We start from the raw sequence: 19363 nt of genomic DNA, 5'->3' as shown, positions 1-19363 counted from the left end.
GGAGATAGATTCATAGAAATCAGATTGCTAGCTTGAAAAGTATACGTATTTTTCATTTTAATAAGATTGCTGATTGCCTTCCAAAAAAGGCTATCATGATATACAGTTACACTAACAATACATGACAGCCTTTCCCTGCATTCTACCAAAAATAGTTCTTAAGAGCTCTATATAACTTTCTCTTCCCCTTATCTCACACTTTAAACTCTCTTGGGCATTCTTCTTTTCTTTTTCTTTTTACAGACATTTCCCTTTTGCCTTTCTTCCTACCTCCTCCCCCCCACACCCTGCCTGATTTGCTTTCTCTCTGCGAATTTGCTTTCTCTCTGCGAATTTGCTATTTCCAGTCATCTTTTATAAGTGGTACCATACAATTTTTGTCCTTTTGTATCTTCCTTATTTCGCCAATGTTTTCAGTGTTCTTCTGTGTTGCAGCCTGTCTCATATCTTCATTGTTTCTTATGGATGAATAATATTCCATTTGTTTGTGTGTGTTCCACCTTTTGTTTATCCTTTCATTTGTTGATAGACATTTGGGTTGTTTCCAGCTTTTGGCTATTGTGAATCATGCTGCTGTTAAACATCGGTGTACAGGTATGGAGACCCTATTTTCACTCTCTTTGGGCATATAATTGCAAGTGGAATTGCCAGGTCATACGATGATTCGATATTTAACTTTTTTAGGAACTGCCATATTACTTTTCACAGTGACAGTACTATTTTACATTCCCACCAACAATGCACTACAGTACCAGTTTCTCCACATACTCCTTATAATTTTTGTAAGGCTACTAGGTATAAAGTAATATTTCTAACTATAACCTGATTTTATATTTCCCTACTAGTGATTTTGAACATCTTTTCGCATGTTTTGGGGGGACCATTTGAATTCGCTTTCCTCTAAATTGCCTGTTACATCCTTTGTCCTTTTTCTTTGGGGTTTTCTCCTTGTCTATTTGAAGAGGTCTTTGAATATTATTGTTATTAATACTTTGACTCTTGTTATTTTTCTCCTGATCTGTTATTTAGCTATTGACTATCTTTTGTTTGTGTGTATGTGTGCATTTTATTTTATTCTTAAGATAAAATTAAATTTTTAATTTTGGAAATATTTTTAGATTTACACAAAAGTTGCCAATACAGTTCAGAGTTCCCATATATTCTTTACCCATACATATGTACTGCCTTATAAAAACTGTATACTCAAATGTGCCTTTAGTAGTTTCAGACCTTCTTGTCATGGTTAAAGTCTCCCCTGCTCCTAAATTGTACTTGCAGTTTCCCAGATTTTCTTGTGAGGTTTTTATTTAATTTTATCTTAGCATTTAGTATAATATGAGAGGTCCAGTTTAATTTTCTTCTAAATGGAAAGCAATTTGTCACTATTTGTTGAATAATTTATCCTTTTCCCATTGATTTGAATACCACCCTTATAGTGGAATTCATTTCTAGATTCCAGTCTCGAGATTCTTTATTCAGTTTCACAGATTGATTTACCTGTTCCAATACCATTTAATTACAGTGGCTTTTGCTTTGTACTGTGTTCTGATAGCTGATAAGGTATTTTCTACCCCCTCACTATTCTTCTTACTCATATTCTCTTGACTATTCTTGTAAATTTATTCTTCTTTCCAGACTTGAGGATCATTTTATCTAATTTTAAAAAGGCCTATTGGGATCTTCATTGTTAACACTAAATGTATATATTTTTATCATATTGTTTCCCATCAATAATGTATCTCCTTGTGCTCTTTAGGGTATTAATGGGTATTAGTCCAGAAAGTTATTAATAAGTCTGGGAAACACTACTAGTTAAATAGTTTTCTTCACTGTGGATTTCTTGGCTCTTTAGTACACTGATACCCATTAGCCAGAGAAAAATATAGTATGCAGAGTTCTCCAAACTTGACCATGGAACCCTTTCTTTGTGACATATCAAATGGAACCAGTATTTTCATGAACATTGTTCAGGAAATGTTAACTTAGTTGATAGTTCTTGTTTTACTTAATTCATTTTTTGTAAATGAAATGGATTTTAAGAAAGAAAACTTACCAGTAAGCATTCTCTTTTGAAGCTAGTACACAATATGGTTGCTGTTTTGAATTTAAGACACATTTGCAGATCACTGTGGCAGAGGCTTATTCCATCCTCTTGAAAAATCACTGATTGAGGGCTTACACTGTCCCAGGCACTGTGTTCAGATTAGGGAGAACTTAAAATCCCTTAAAGGAAAAGCCTTACTTATCAGCAAGACGGTTCTTCTGCCAATGCATATTGTGCGTGGTATTGTTTTGCGCTCCCTACTACCTTCTTAGAGTCCCTCTAACATCTGGCTTCTCTGTCTGAACTTCAGAGTGAAATTATCAAAACCACATTAGCCCAGGGGGCAGGCCCATGACCTGTACAAGATTGGGGATTCCTAAGGAGTTATCAAAAGCCTTCTAAAGACTATGCACGGTGTAAACAGAACTCCTGAAGTAACAGCTGCCAAAAATGGTAATCTTCAGAGAAACCGTCTTGCTATTAGGGACCTGGTATTTACTGCCTGCATGTTTCTCACCCACCTTCCTTACCTCCTACTACACAGGGTAAAAAGAACCCAAGAATTACTCATCTGATAGGTTTTAGATCTAAGACTAAACTGACCTGCAAGAAAGCTGCTATCTGCTTAATTTGAGTTTGGAAAAGAGTCCCTTATTTGTATTCTCCAGCCTGTAACAAAAGAACTATTAAATAACACTTAAATTATCTATTATTTAGCTTTAGCTAGTTGTAGGAGAAATATACAGAGCACCAATAGAAATAGGGTATGAGAACTAAATTCTTTACCCTTATTTTTTACAGCTTTCTTGAAGTATAACTGACAAACAATATACCACACATATTTATAGTGTCTAATTTGATGTTTTGACATATGCATACACCCATGAAGTCATAACCACATTCAAAATAATGAACATATCCATCATCCCCCAAAAGGATTGGTTAACATTTGCCAGAATTCTGTATTAATGGAGACTATAGAGTATGCACTTTTTAAGGAAGTCTCAACTTATTTCAGCTTAAAATTATTTTGATATTCATCCATGTTCTATTGATTGATCATTCTTTATTGCTTAGTATTCCATTACCATAATTTGTATATCCATTCATCTGTTGATGGGCATTTGGGTTGTTTCCAATATTTTCTACATAGGTACATACATTTGTCTGGACTATACTACTAAGGGGTGGAAAAAAATTGCCAAACTGTTTTCCAAAATGGTTGTACTATTTGCATTCCCACCAGCAGTGTATGAGAGTTCCAGTTGTTCCACATCCTTACCAGCACTTGGTATGGTCAGTCTTATATAATTTTAGCCATTCTAGTGGGTGAGTGGGTATCTCATTTTGATTTTAATTTGCATTTCCCTAATGACTAATGATGCTAAGCATCTTTTCATTTGCTCATTTGTTATCCATATATCTTCTTTGATGAAGCATCTATTTAAATATTTTGCCCATTTTAGTCAAGTGGGTTGTTTGTCTAGACACAAGTCCTTTGTTGGATAACCTTTGTTGGATAAAGGTGTCACAAGTGTCTTTTCCCAATGTGCAGTTTACCTTTTCCTTTTCTTAACCATACCTTTTGTATAGCAAAAGTTTTTAATTTGATGTGGTTTTATTTTAATAGTTTGTGGTTTTGTCATATTTAAGAAATATTTGCCAAACCCAAAATCATTTAAGATTTTCTCCTGTTTTTTTCTATAAGTTTTATAGTTTTAACTCATACATTTAGGTCTATGTGTGGCCACCCTCTAAAGACAGGATGAACCCCCACCCAAAATTTGGTTCAAGATACTGAGACTGATAACACCACACATATACAAAGAAGGTAAGAAGATTTATTACTCACAGAGTGAAGCTAAAGGGGAGAGCAGGACAGACTTCCCAAGCTGGTCCAAAAATAGGTTGAAAAGAGACCAGCAGATTGTTATTGCACATAGGTGGTAGGGTGGGATGACTGAGGGTTTCCCTGTGCAGGTGGGGACTTGTGTGGTTAGACTTTTCCCACCAGCATCAAAGAAAGGAGCACCCATGATCTCTTATCATAAAGCTTGCCCAGATGAGGGCAGGAGAAGAGGGAGAGGGGAAGCTTAAAAGTGCAATCAGTAGGCATCAAAAATTGAGCCAGGTTTAATACAGTCTATGATCTTTTGAGTTAATTTTTGTATATGGTATAAGACACGGATCCAAGTTTTTTGTTCTTTTGTGTTTTTTGGTTGCTTTTTATATGGTTATCAAATTAATTCAGCAACATGTGTTGAAAAGATTTTCTATACCTCATTGAGTTTCCTGGCACCTTTGTCAAAGATCAATTGATTATTTATGTATGGGTTTATTTTTGGACAGTTCTTTTCCATTGATCTATGTCTTATCTCTATCTTTACACCAATACTACCCTGTCCTAGATTACTGTAGCCTTGTAAGTCATAAAATTAGATATGCAATTTTGTACATTTTCAAAGTTAATTTGGCTCTTTTAGGTCCTTCGTATTTCCGTAAACATTTAGAACCAGTTCGTCAATGTCTACCAAACTGCCTGCTGGGATTCTGACTGGAATTTCTCCCTGTTATTGATTTCTAGTTTCATTCCATTGTTGTTGGAGAAGATAAATTGTATGATTTCAATATTTTTGAATTATTGAGTCTTGTTTTATGACCTAACATATGGTCTATCCTGGAGAATGACTCATGTGCTCTAGAGAAGAATGTGTATTCTGCTCTGCTATTGAGTGACATGTTCTATATGTATGTTAGATGGTTCCATGTTAACAGTAGACTTCCCTATTTCTCCTTCAAATCTGTCAATATTTGCTTCATATATTTTGGGGTCTGCCATTAGGTGCATATATGATTATAATCGTTGTGTGTTCTTGTTGAATTACCCCTTTATCTTTATATAGTGACCTTTTTTGTCCCTTGTATAAAAGTTTTTGACTTAAAGCCTATTTTATGTGACATTAGTGTAGCTACCTCAGCTCTCTGTTGGTTACTATTTCCATGGCATAGTTTTTTTCCATCCTGTCACTTTCAACTTACTTTGTCTTTGAATTTAAGATGAGTCTCTTGTAAACAGCAGAGTTAGGCCATGCTTTTTTATCCATTCTGCCAGTCTCTGTTTTGACTAGAGAGTTTAATGCATTTACATTTAACATAACTTTGCTGCCATTTTGCCTTTCTAAGTTTTATGCCTTTTTTGACCTTCAGTAGTTCTGTTAATTTCTACTTCTGTATTTATTTGATTTTTTGCATTGTTACCATTTTAAGTCCCTTCTTATTTCTATTTTTGAGATATTTCTTTGTGGTTCCACGGGACTTAAATTTAACATCCTTAAATTGTAACAATCACATTTTATTTGATACCAGTTTAATTTCAATAGCATACACATGCACAGTGCCTATACAGTCCATCCCCCCACCTTTTGGTTGTACTTGTAACATTACGAAGTATATATTTATACATTGTATGCCCAAAACCATAGATATATCATTAGTTTTTATGCATTTGCATTTTAGAACCTATAAGAAGTAAAAAGTGCAGTCATATAATAGTACTGCCATTTATAATTACCCATATGATTAAGTTTACAAGAGGTCTTTATTCTTTATGCCACAGCTTTTCCTTTGGTTTTTTGGAACTCTGAGAAAGATGGCTCTGACAGTTTTTTCTAGTTGTTCAAAGGTTCTGTGAGGAAACGGAACCCTGGAGTGTGTCATGCCACCATTTGGTCAACTGGATGCTCCTTTTGATTTTCAAACTTTACTCTTGAAGGAGGTACTCTCTAAAACTGTCTACTCTAAATTCAGAAATTTCATGGTCTGTTTGGGTTCAATATTTTAGCTGCCTTTAAGGCATTGCCTGTTTACCTTCCAAGTTTCACCTCCTTTGCCCATGAATCTCAGACTGTAAAAGGGCAAGACCAATACAGTCACAATGTCTCGGCATTTCACAATACACAATATTTGGGATTCAGTATAAATAAAGGGATTAGCCTTAGGTGAGATGACTAAAAAATCTTGTCAGGTTACAGTGTAACTCAATTCTATGACTAAGACAAAGCTGCTGGCCTTGTTCAAAGTTGTTAGAGCAGTTCCAGTAGAGGTGAGAGGCAAAAGTCAAATTTTCTTCTTCTTCAAAAAAAAAGAAAATTGGAAGGTGGGGAAAAAGTTAATTTTGAGAACATGATAATGTAGGAAAGGAAAGAACCTTGAAACCTGAAAAAGGGAATTCCCTTTAGATAGAAAAAAGTTGAAAAGGTTTGTAGGCTGAGGGGAAGAAGGCAGTGGAAAGGAAGATACTGATGACAACAGAAGAGAACATTTTATTCCTGGAAGTAAAGGATGAGATCTGATCAAGAGCAGTTCCATGGGCTCACTTATTTCAATTTGGGTCAGGAGGCTGAGGGTGGTCAGGGTAGTGGACCAGGGAAACGTGGTGAAAACTGCAGGGGCAGATAGTAACGACTGGTCCATAGTGTGGAACACTAGATTCAAGTTCTGTACACAGGGAGCTTTCATATTGCCCATGAACCAGGAATAGTAGCAATAATCTCATATTGAATATAGCTTAGAAAACATTTCTTCTCATTTACAAATAATAAACTTAAGTGGAGTGATTGTGACTGGCTTAGAGTTTATCCACTTAAAACTATACATAACAATTTCTTATTAAGAGACTTTGTTTTTCCTTTTCTGTTTCAATAATTTGTCTTTCAGTTTATTGTCTAGAAACATAGCTTTAAAGGTTCCTTAAGTGTAAGTTAAGCTTTGATGATAAATGATTCTCTCCCTTGAATAGAATTACTATCTTTGATACTTTTCTAACTTCCAAATGCATGATTTACAGTATCCAGTTATTCCCTTAAAGTACTTTAAGTAGTAAATGCATTAACTTTAAAATTTTATTTTTGCATACTTTTCATTCTATGCCAGATACTTCGCCAACCAATATGGAAGAACAGAACTCAATCAGACATTTTCTGTTACAGACAAGTAAACACGAAAATACCAAAACAATGTGGTAAGAGCTATGATAGAGTTATGCACATGGGACTATGAAAAAACTGCCAATTATAAAGAACTTCTCATTCCAAACAGAGTGTAACCTAATCACCCCGTTAAAAAAAAAAAAGTATAGAACACACCCAAGTAGATTAAGATAAAATAGCACATCCTCATTCAAAATAACTTCTCTAGTCATGGAAAAAAATATATACTCTTAGGTAGGTAGTAGGTAGAAACAACTCAGTGGAGTATGCTGCCTTCAGCTTCCTCATTCAGTATGGTCAAAGTGAAAAGCTGGTAGAATTTTAAGAATTTTAAGATTAACAAATACAAAATTGAGCAGAGTAATTAAAATTTTAATTTTCTATTCAAGATTTTTAAAGTTCTTTTCTAAAAAGCCTCATAGATTGTATGATTTAGAAATAAGATTCTTTTACTGTATTTATAAATACCCTAAACCAGTTTTTAAAAGCTTTCTCTAGACATCAATCCATTTAATTAGTTTGAACTGACTATTTTTTCCTTGATTTTTAACTACCCAGTTACACCTAACTTGTTTTTTAACTTTTCTTCTACTGACCTCATCTGGCAAAATAATATTTTTAAAATCTTATTTCTTCTGAAATGACAAACAAACAGCTGTGGAAAAACTACAATAGTAGATGAACAAACTATCAGATAGGATAAGTTAAAAGGAGAAAGGGGGAATACCAGTCATAATGAAACTTAAGCAATATGAAAAATGAACTATATATTTTAAAAACAGAATGAGTCCAGAGTCAGCAGGATGGTGGAGGAAGAAACCTTCCACTACCAACACTGAAAAACCAGCAGAACCAACTTCTGCAGAGCTCTGGAAAACAAAGGGCTGCAATAACTGAGTGGCAGCAAAATCAAGAAAAGGCAACTTAAAAACAGGAACACCTTGGGGCACCTTTACTGAGCCTTTACCCCCTCCCAAATGCCAGTCCAAGCTCCTCGTCCTGAGTTCCAAAATGAACAACAGCATAACCCTTATGCACATATTGGAGCAAATGTATGTATCAGTCAGTTGGGTGGCAGAGCTGTTAAAACAATGAACAATCAAACCACAGCTGCCTGGGGAGTATGTCTGCCGCATACTGGGAGTATCCACATATGGGGGGAGGAGAGGGAATGATGATAAAGCCATAGCACATGCCCTAGATCAAGATCCATGCTCAAAAGGACCTGAGAAACCCTGTGTTTCATATCAGGCTATTCTTTATGCCCACCATAAGGCTTGCTGAGTGCTGAAGGAGGGCACAAGGACACAACCAATCTGCAAAAACTGGGAATGGTGTTCATTTTTTGTTGTTGTTAGCTGATACTATTCAAGTAATCGCTGTCTTCTGCCCTAACTCTAGCTGAGTACATGCTGAATGGATTATAGGCTTCAAAAGAAGAATTGGGAACCCTAGGGATGAAGGAGAATCTGTTTCCAGACTTACACTAAATTATTCACATAGCCAGACTTCAGCAGTTATGAAGCATACAAAAAACTAGAATATGGCCTTTCAAAGGAACAAAATAAAGTGACAGAAACCATCAATGAAGAAAACAAGGCATTGGACATAATAAAGACTTTTTTAACAACTGTCTTTAAAATGCTCAAGCTAAAGGAAATTATGAATGCAAATAAGAACAAAATGAGAATTTCCATAAAGTTAGAGCTTATAAAAAGGAACCAAATACTGTGGCTGAAAAAAACAGTAACTGAAATTTAAAATTCCCTAGAGGGGGACGTCATCAACATGGCGACATAAACAGCTACCGAAAACTTCTCTCCAGAGATCCAGTGAAAAGAAGGACAATTCTGAATTGTTTGAAACTCTGGAGGAGGCTAGAGACTGGGGAAGGACCCTGCAAAATGCTGAACTGAAGAAAAAGAAATATCAGGTAGGAATCTTCTGTCCCAGACTAGCCAGTCCTCTCCCCTCCACCTCACTTGGTATCAGTGTGGGAAAGGCACAGAATCAGCAGATGGGACCCCCCCCCACACACACACACCAGGAACACAGACTATAAAGTCTCTCACAGCAGTGAGACATATTCCCACCATCTGAAGACCTGGGGGACAGGAGGAGACATTTCAAGGCCCAGGTCAGTGAGGAACAAAGAGACTGAGTTTCCAGCCCTGGGTCAGAAAGCCCTTCCCCCAACCTTGAGGGAAGCAGAAGCTGGCAGCCGTTTCCTTGCATTGTGGGATGGCTGGAGTGCTGGGTCAGCTGAGAGAGTACTTTGCCAGAGGTAGAGCCCACATTGAGCCAAATTTTGGCTGACAAAGAGGACATAGGAATCCCACATTTCAGGTCACCTGTGTGGATGCAGCCTGTGCTTGGAAGCAAAGCAGTCTCTGAGGACAATTAGGTTACTGAACTGCGCCATCTGCTGTTCAGTCTGGAAGGTGCAAGGGAATTGAAACAAGCTGCTCCAGACCCTGTCTCAGGACCATACGGGCTGGTCTACATGTCCTTTATGGAAACCCGACCCAGTTTTGGCTGAGAAATATGGAAGACCCAACTGTTAAAGCGGGACTCTAAAACAAACCCAGGTCTTGCTGGCCAGCACCACTGGAAGCCAGCAGATTTGTATTAAACCACACACAGTGAACTTTCTGGGGTACCCAGTGCCTAACTAATTCCCATTCCTGTAGGCAGGTCACAGTGGGCACCTGATTTTGGGGAAACATTGGGGAGCAGAGCCAATCTGACAACTAGCCAGTGAGAGAAACAAAGAACAGATAGAGACCAACAAGAAAACCCTAGGCAAAAGAGTGAAAACAACCTCCAGAATAAATGAATCAAAAAAATCAGGTGCCTAGACAGCAAAAAATCACGAGCCACACTAGGAAACATGAAGATAATTTGTTCCTTTGCCCGGGCCTTAACACCTCAACTGAGATTCAAGAATTGAAACAACTACTTAAAGATGTTCAAACAAATCTTCTAAATCAAATCAACAAGTTGAAAGAAAATGTGACAAAAGAGAGGAAGGATAAAAAGATGATACTGGGTGACCATAAGGAAGAATTTGTAAGTGTGAAAAAACAAATGGCAGAACTTATGGGAATGAAAGGCACAATAGAACAGATGAAAAACACAATGGCGACATACAACAGCAGACTTGAAGAGGCAGAAAAAAAGGATTCAAGAACTAGAGGACAGGACATCTGAAATCCTACACACAAAGGAACAGATAGGCAAAAGAATGGAAAATATGAGCAAAGTCTCAGGAAACGAACGGCAACATGAAGTACACAAATATACCTGTTATAGGTGTCCCAGAAGGAGAAGAGAAGGGAAAGGAATAATAGAGTAAATAATCAATGAAAATGTCCCATCTCTTATGAAAGACAAAATTACAGGTCCAAGATGTGCAGTGTACCCAAAACAGAATTGAATCAAATAGACCTACCCCAAGACCCTTACTAGGCAGATTTTCAAATGCCAAAGACAGAAAGTTCTGAAAGCAGCAAGAGAAAAGCAATTCATCACATACAAGGGAAGCTTGATAAGACTAAGTGCAGATCTCAGCAGAAACCATAGAGGCAAGAAGGCAGTGGTATGATACATTCAAGATACTGAAAGAGAAAAACTGCCAACCAAGAATCCTATATCCAGCAAAACTGTCCTTCAAAAATGAGGGAGAGTTTAAAATACTTACAGATAAAACAGACATTGAGAGACTTCGTGAACAGGAGCTCTCCAAGAAATACTAAAGGGAGTGTTTACAGAGAGGTTTGGAGAAATGGAGATATCAGGAGACAGAAACAGAGCAGAAGTAGAGATTGGGCTTTTGATGCTGAAGGAGTATAGAATGTTCAAGAGGACTGATTACATAGATCCAGAAATGGAGAGCATACTACTGTGTGATGGTAGCACAATATTGTAAGTACACTGACCAAAGATATTTGTGATTACTGTTGAAAGTGGAAGGTTAGGGGTACATACGATGACAGAAGGAAAGATAGAAGATGAAGACTGGGACTATGTAACTTAAGTGAAACCTAGAGTGGTCAACGATTGTGATTAAATGTACAAATATAAGAGTCTTTTTACATAAGGGAGAACAAATGAATGTCAGCTCTGCAAGGTTTTGAAAATGGGAGGGTATTGGGGGGAAAATACAAACAATGCAAACTCGAGTCTATAGTTAACAGTAACATTGTAATATGCTTCCATTAATTGTAACAAAGGCAGTATACCAAAGCTAATTCTTGGTGGTAGCATCTGACCTTTTTATTATTTTTATTTGACTTTTTTTTGGAGGGGGGGGCATTTTTTTTCTTTTTCTTTTTTCTCCTCTTCCTCTTTCTTTGCAGAAGAAATGGAAATGTCCTCTTATAGATTGTGGTAATGAATATGCATAACTAGGTGATTATACCAGGAACCATTGATTGTTTTCTTAGGAGGGAATGTATGATGTGTGAATAAACTGTTAAAAAAAACAAAACAGGAAGATCATAAAAAAAAAAAATTCCCTAGAGGGGTTCAACAGCAAATTGTAGTTAGGAGAAGACTAAAATAGATGAACGTGAAGACAAGACAACTGAAATTATCGAGTGTGGATAGTGAAGAAAAGTGAACAGCAACTAAGAGAACTGTAGGACATGCCAATATATGCATTATGAGAGTCTGAGAAGGAGAAGAGAGAAAGAGGCAGAAAGAATATTAGAAGAATAGTGGCCAAAAACTTCCCAAATTTAATTGAAAGACATGAATATACACATCCAAAAAGCTTCTAAGAACGCCAAATAGGATAAAGTCAAAGAGATCCACAAGTTATAATAAAAATGTCAAATCCCAATGACAAAGAGAATCCTGAAAGCCACAAGAGAGAAAGAATGCATCATTTACAAGGTAGTCTCATTAAGATTAAGTACTGATTTCTTATCAGAAACTAGGAAGGCAAGAAGACAATATGACAAGGTATTTAAAGTGCTGAAAGAAAAAACTGTCAACCAAGAATTCTATATCTGGCAAACTGTCCTTTAAAAATGAGGGAGCAATTAAGACATTCCTAAATAAACAAAAGTTGAGGGACTTTACATCACTAAACCTTCCCTAAAAGCAATGCTAAAGGGAGTTCTTAAGGTAGAAAGGAAAGGACACTAGATAGTAGCTCAGAGCTATATGAAGAAATAAAGATCTCCAGTACAGTTACTAATATAGGTAAAAATATGGATAAAAATAAATGCTAATATTTTATTTCTGTATCATAGCTCCATTCTACTTCTTTGACCATGATGAACTTTTATGCATTTCATAAAAGTTCATTATATAAGACTGATGTCATCAAGATGGTGATATGAGACATCCCCATGAACACTCCCCTTTAGAGACAGCTAAATAATAGGGCAGATTCAATGCTTTAGGAACTCTGGAGGATGATTTGAGACTGGAGAATGATTCAATGACTGCTGAGTCGGGGGTGGGGGGGCACCTCCCCGAATCTGTAGAGGAGTGGTGGGACAAATTTACTGGTCTGACGCCTACCCCATGCTCAGATGTGCATGGTTTCTGCAACTCAAAAGTGGTGGCTCCCTGGCCCAGGCACCTTCTATCGTAATCTCTAACTTACAGATTCTCCTATGGTGGCAGTGTAGCAGCCCACATGCATTCAAACACAGTGACCAACTTTGTCTATGCACATTCATAGTGGTTCCTTGATGTCAGAGTGACCTACATTGTAGCTTTGGCAAGCTTTACACAATTGCAACCAGCTTCTTAGGGTCTAATTGCTGGTGTACCTAAATGAAAACATTGAGTGTCTTTGTAAACTGACCCCATCTGGCTCCGTGGAGGACAGAATCAGGGCATAACCCAAAGTTACCAGAGGACAGAAAAGTTGCAGGAAAAGGGGTAGCAGAGCCACTGAAAGCTGCAGGGAAAGGCCAGTCCAAAGTACAGAAGTAGAGTTGGGGCAGCTGCGGCCACTGGGGAGGAAACAACTATAAAACAGAACAGCCCAGATCTCTTCGATGCGGAAAAGGGGAGAGTAAATCCTGGAGGGGAATCAGTTGCACGTACGAGGGAAATCAGGAATGTTACTGCAAGTGTGTAGAGCAAGATGCAGGAGCAGAGAGACCCAAGAGAAACTGGTTAACCACAGGCTATTCTAAAGATGCAGTATAAACTTAGCCAAGCATGAAGAAGAGCCGTACCACACAGCCAATCTATACTGACAACTTAGGCAAGAGGGAGAGACTGACTCCCAGAGCACATCAAAATAATCAAAATGCCCAGACAAAAACAAGAAATCCCAAGTCATAAAAGGAACGGAGAGGTGGCTCATTTGAGATTAAAACAACTGAGAAAGCACAAATATTGGAAGTAATCAAAGAAATTCAGTCATATCTGCCATATAAGTTCAGTGAACTAAAGGAAAACATGGACATAGAATTAAGGAAATCAAGAAGATGATGTGTGAACAAAAGAGGAATTAGAAAATTTTTAAAGGTAACTAACAGAACTTATGGGATGTTCTAACAAACATCTAACAATAATGGAGATTAAAAATACATTAGAGGTCTTTAATAGCAGGTTTGAACAGATACAAGATAATTAATGACCTAGAAGGAAAGGACAATAAAATCCACACAGTCTGAAAGCAGATAGAGAAAAGTGTGGGGGGAAAAAAGTGAGCAGAGCCCAAGGGACTTGTGGGACAACATGCAGTGTACAAATATATACATTATGGGCATCCTAGAAGGAATGGAGAAGGAAAAAGGAGCAGATTGAAAAGTTGAAATAATGGTAAAAAAAAAACTTCCCAAAATTGACAAATGAATATGCGTGTCCAAGAAACCCAATGAACTCCAACTCCAAGACATATAATTAAAATGTCAAATACCAAAGTTAAATAGACAAGGGTGGAGACAGCACAGGCAGAGAGACCACTGAAATGCTAATGACCTTCCCCAGGGGGTCTATCTTCTCTAAGAGGAAAGGGGTGGGGCCCAGCTCTACTACCTGCCTCCCATTCAGAACTAGACCCCAGAGGCTGGGGAAAAACAGCCACACCTCCTTACACCAGTCAAGAATTACAGGCTAACAGGTGCCACCTGCTGGGCAGAAGAGCACAGCGACCTGAGGCATCACAGGGTGTACCAATTTTCTAAGACACACTCTCAAGGAAACAAGATACTGAATATTCCTTCTGGGACCTGAGCCCATTCTGGTCTGGGAAAACCTGATTGGGGTAACCAAGGAAACCATGCCTAGACAACAGAAGACTACAACCTACACTAAGAAAAATGAAGTTATGGCCCAAAGGAACAAACTTAAACTTCAACTATGATACAGGAATTGACATGATACAAGAATTGACACAAGTAATAATAAGTCAATTCAAAAAGTTTAGGAAGATAATGGTGAAAGAGATGAACCATATAATGAAAACACAGGACATACATAAGGTAGAGAAAGTTTGAAAAACCAACGGGCAGACTCTATGGAAATGAAAGGCACAACGTAAGAGATGAAAGACACACTGGAAACACACAATAGCATATCTCAAGAGGCAGAAGAAAACTCGCAGGAGCTGGAGAACATGGCACCTGAAAGCCTATACACAAAAGAACAGACAGAGAAAAGAATGGAAAAATACAAGCATCATCTCCGGGCACTTGAAGACAAAACGAAAAGCAAGAATTTACGTGTCATTGGTGTCCCAGAAGGAGAAGAGAAGGGAAAAGGGGCAGAAGCAATAACAGAAGAAATAATCAATGAAAATTTCCCATCTCCTATGAAAGACATAAAATTACAGATCCAGGAAGCGCAGTGTACCCCAAACAGAATAGATCTGAATAGGCCTACACCAGGACACTTAATAATCAGATTATCAAACATCAAAGATAAAGAGAGAATCCTGAAAGCAGCAAGAGAAAAGCGATCCATCATATACAAAGGAAGCTTGATAAGACTATGCGCAGATTTCTCAACAGAAACCATGGAGGCAAGAAGGAAGTGGGGATATATATTTTTAAGATACTGTAAGAGAAAAGCCACCAACCAAGAATCCTATATCCGGCAAAACTATCCTTCAGATATGAGGGAGAGTTTAAAATATTCTCTGACAGACAATGACCGAGTTTGTGAACAAGATACCTGCTCTACAGGAAACACTAAAGGAAGCACTGCAGACAGAAAGGAAAAGACAGGAGTGAGAGGTTTGGAAAACAGTTTTGGGAGATAGTAGCACAGCAATGTAAGTACACTGAACAAAGATGACTGTGAATATGGTTGAAAGAGGAAGGCTGGGATCATGTGGGACACCAGAACAAAAGACGAACGATAAAGACTGGGACTGTGTAACTCAGGGAAACCTAGGGTGCTCAACAATTGTAATAAAAGGTACAAATATGTTTTTACATGAGACGAATGTCAGCACTGCAAGGTGTTAAAAATAGGGTGGAACTGGGGGGAAACTACAATCAATGCAAACTAGAAGCTAGAATTAACACAAACATTGTATTATGCTTCCTTTAGTGTAACAAAGGCAATATACCAAAGCTAAATGTGTATGGGGGGGGTGGGGAATAGAAGAAGGGAATGGGACTCCTGGCATTGATGTTGTCTGACTCTTTATTCTACTTTAGGTTAATGCTATCTTTCCTTCTGTCGCGTTCTAGCTATCAAGTTTTGTTTTGTTTGTTTTTCTCTCTTTCTCTTTTATTTTTCTTTTGCCTCTCTGCCTTCGACTCTTCCTCCATCTTTGTGTACAAAATGGAGATGTCCTTATAGAGAGAGTGGTGATGGTGCTCATCACATAAATACGTGACTATACGGAGAACCAATGATTGTTTACTTAGGATGGAATGTACAGTGTGTGAACAAAACCATCTTAAAAGAAATGGGGTGATGAAGAAATCTTGAGGGCACTATATTGAGTGTAATCAGACAGACACATAAAGGCAAATATTGCAGGGTCTCACTGATATGAAGTAATTATAATATGTAAACTCATAGACATGAAATATAAGTTACCAGGATATAGAATGAGGCTAAAAGAATGGGGAGCGGTTGCTTGTCATGAGCAGAATGTTCAACTAGGGTGAACATAAATGTTTGTAAATGGACAGGGGTGATGGTAGCATGTTACGAGAATAACTAACAAACAGTGCTGAAAGGTGTATGAAGGTGGTGGAAAGGGTAAGCTCAGAGTCACCAGAAGGAAAGTTGGAGGTTAAAAGATTGGAATGTTTTAAAACAGTGAATTTTGTGGTGGACAATGTCTGTAATTAACTATACAAATATTAGAAATCTCTCTCACGAACTAGAGCAAATGTATGTCACTATAACTAGAAGTTAACAATAGAGAGGCATATAGGGAAAAAATATATAGCTATTGCAAACTATATACTACAGTTAGTAGTATTTTAACATTCTTTCATCAACAGTAACAAATGTAGTATACCAAAACCATGAATCAATAATGGAGGGGCGTGTGGTTAGGGGTATGGGAGGATCTGAGTTTCCTTTTTTCTTGTCTTTATTTCTTTTCTGGAGTAGTGAAAATGTTCTAAAAATTGAAAAAAAACTTAATTGTGCTGATGGATGCACAGCTGTACGGTGGTGCCGTGGACAACTGATTATACACTTTGGATCTTTGGATAGCTGTATGGTATATGAACAACCTCAATTAAAAAAAAAAAAGTCACCCCCAGAGAACCTCTTTGTTGCTCACATATGGCCTGTCTCTCTCTAAGCCAACTTGGCAGGTGAACTCACTGGGACATGACCCCCAGGGGTGTAAATCTCCCTGGCAACAAAGGACATGACTCCTGGGGATGAGTCTGGACCCAGCATCATGGGATTGAGAAAGCCTTTTTGACCTAAAGGGAGAAGAAAAATGAAGTAAAATAAAGTTCAAGTGGCTGAGAGATTTAAAAAAAAAAAAAAAAAAAAATTGTACAGCCACTCTGGAAATCTGTTTTCTCAGAAAACAGAAAATAGAATTAGCGTATGACCCCACAATCTCACTTCTTGATACATACCCAGAAGAATAGAAAGCGGGGACTCAAACAGATATTTGTGTACCAGTGCAGTGGCTGGCGGATGGGGGCAGCCCAGGTATCCATCAGTGGATGAGTAGCTGGGTAGATGATGGATGGATGAAGTATGATAATACATACAATGGAATATTGTTCGGCCATGGGAGAAACGGGAGTCTGTTGAGTGGGGTAGGCCAGACACAGGAGAATAAATGTTGTATGGTCTCACTTATGTGAAATTTCTAGAAGGGGCAAACTTTATAGGAATAGACAGTGGTTTATAGGTTGCTAGGGGTAGAGAGGAATCATATCTTGGTGGATGTGTAGTTTCTGTTTGCGAATATGATTGATGCTACTGAACTGTATACTTAAATGTGGTTGGAATGAAAAATTTTGTGCTTTATATGGCCTGCCACAAGAAAAAGCTTTTTAAAAAGTAATTACAAATAAACAATGTTGGGCACACAATGTTTAAGAATGTGGTCTGTGATAAGAACAACATACAGTGGGGTATAGGAACATAGTTTGTGTATGCTATCAAAGTTAAACTGGTATCAAATCAAATGAGATTGTTACAGATTTTGGATGTTAAGTTTAAGCCACAAGATAACCACAAAGAAAATATCTATAAAATACAAACAAAGGAAATGAGAAGGGATTCTAAATGGTTCACTACAAATGATCAACTAAATACAAATACAGGCAGTAATTGAAAAAATGAGAGACAAAATAGTATAAAACTCAAAAACCAAATAAACAAGTGGCAGACGGTCCTGCATTATCTGAAATTATTTTAAATGTAAATAGATTAAACTTCCCAGTCAAAAGACAGATTGGCAGAATACATTACAAGAGACTCACCTTAAGTTCAAATACAAATCAGTTGAAAGTGAAAGGATAGGAAAAAAAAAAAAAAAACATTCCATTCAAATAGTAACCAAGAGAGGTAGAGTGGCTATACTAATATCACATAAAATAAAAATAGAAAAATTAAAAATACATTGAGATAAGTGAAAATGAAAACAATATACCTTATGGGATGCAGCAAAGGCAGTGGTAAGAGGGAAATTTATAGCTATAAATATGTGCATTAAAAAAAGAAGAAAAATCTCAAATCAGTGACCTAACCTCACACCTGGAGGAACTACAAAAAGAATAGCAAACTAAACCCAAGGTGAGCAGAAAGAAGGAAATAATCAAGAATGGAGTGGAGATAAATGAAATAGAAAATTTAAAAAAATAGAGAAAATCAACAAATCAAGGTTCTTCAAAAAGATCTATGAAATTGACAAACCTTTAGCTAGACTTACACAGTAAAAAAAGGACACAAATAACTAAAATCAGAAATGACTGGATCGTTTGACAGCCTTACAGAAAAAAAAAGGATTATAAGAATACTATGAACAATTATATACCAACAAATAACCTAAACAAAATGGACAAAGTCCTAAAAACACACAAATTACCTAAATTGATTCCAAAAGAAATAGAAAATTTCAACAGACCAATAGCAAATAAAGAGTTAATGAGTGTATTAGGCAGGGTTCTCCCGAGAAACACAACCAACAATATATATGTGTATATATAAGTATTAAATATATGTGTTAAAGAGATTTATTATAAGGAATTGGCTCATGTGACCATGGAAGCTGGCAAGCCAAACTCCATAGGGCAAGTTGCAGGCTGGAAGCGCCGATAAAGAGGATGTTGAAACACTTAATCCAAATTCCCCCAGGATAAGCTGGTTGGCTGGAAATTCTGGCAAGAGCCAATGATGAAGTTGAGGCAGAAATTATTCTTCTGACCTCTGAAACCATCAGTTCTGCCTTTTAAGATGTCTAGCTGATTGGGTCATTAGATCCAACTGCCACATTGCTGAAGGCAATTTCCTTTGTTGACTCTAGATGCAGTCAACTGATTGTAGGTGCAAATTCTATCTATGAAATACATTTGCAATAACAAGCTGGCCAGTATTTGACCAGACCAAACAACTGAACATCATTACCTGGCCAATTTGACATATGAAATTAACTATAATGAGTAATCAAAACCCTCCGAACAAAGAAAAGTCCAGGACAAGATAGCTTTCCAATGGTGAATTTTATCAAACATTCCAAGGAAAATTAACACCAGTCCTTCTCAAAGTCTTCCAAAAAAAATTGAAAAGGAGGGTACATGTCCTAGCTCATTCAATGAAGCCAGCATTACCCTATTAGGGGTGGTTCAACATATGAAAATCAGTGTAATACACCACATTAACAGAATGAAGGGAAAAAAATACACAATCATTTCAATTAATG

The 19363-nt window shown here is 37.2% G+C and overlaps 1 protein-coding gene across 2 annotated transcripts in view; it reads left to right on the top strand.

Moving 5' to 3' along the window:
- The window catches only part of RNF19A (ring finger protein 19A, RBR E3 ubiquitin protein ligase), a 157616-nt gene that overhangs the window by 113916 nt on the left and 24337 nt on the right, over positions 1–19363 (top strand). The window lies entirely within an intron of this gene.

This window comes from Choloepus didactylus, chromosome 14 (assembly GCF_015220235.1).
Source record: "Choloepus didactylus isolate mChoDid1 chromosome 14, mChoDid1.pri, whole genome shotgun sequence".
NCBI classification, from domain to species: domain Eukaryota; kingdom Metazoa; phylum Chordata; class Mammalia; order Pilosa; family Megalonychidae; genus Choloepus; species Choloepus didactylus.
Note: the sequence above shows the minus strand (reverse complement) of the source record. Positions and strands in the feature narration are given on the sequence as shown.